Source organism: Aquila chrysaetos, chromosome Z, assembly GCF_900496995.4.
Source record: "Aquila chrysaetos chrysaetos chromosome Z, bAquChr1.4, whole genome shotgun sequence".
Lineage (NCBI taxonomy): Eukaryota > Metazoa > Chordata > Aves > Accipitriformes > Accipitridae > Aquila > Aquila chrysaetos.
In genome coordinates this window covers 16,182,649-16,183,025 of record NC_044030.1, presented here as the reverse complement: position 1 = coordinate 16,183,025, position 377 = coordinate 16,182,649, and positions in this window count along the sequence as shown.

The window sequence follows — 377 nt, the reverse complement described above, 5'->3', positions numbered from 1 at the left end:
CCGTGCCGGGGAGCCAGCCAGAGAAGCGGGGTGCGTCCCCAGGAGCCAGCCCCGCGGCGGGGCTGCCCGCTCCGGTGCAGGGGGAGACGCTGCTCAGCCGCCGCTGGCGGAGGCGGGGGCGGGTTGCTGGGGCTGGATGCTCGGGGCCCGGGATGCTCGGGGCCCGGGATGCCGGGGCGGGATGCCGGGAGAGGGCGAGGGGCCGTGCCGGGACGCGATGCCGAGGGGGGGGTCCCGCCGCCGAGGGGGGGGGTCCCCGCCGATGCTCCCCGCGACGGCGGGCGGCTGCGGGCGGGGCGCGGGGCGCGGGGCCACCCCCCGGTGGGCGGAGCCCCCGCCGCCCCCGCCCCGTCCCCGTCCCCCGTCGGCGGCGCGGC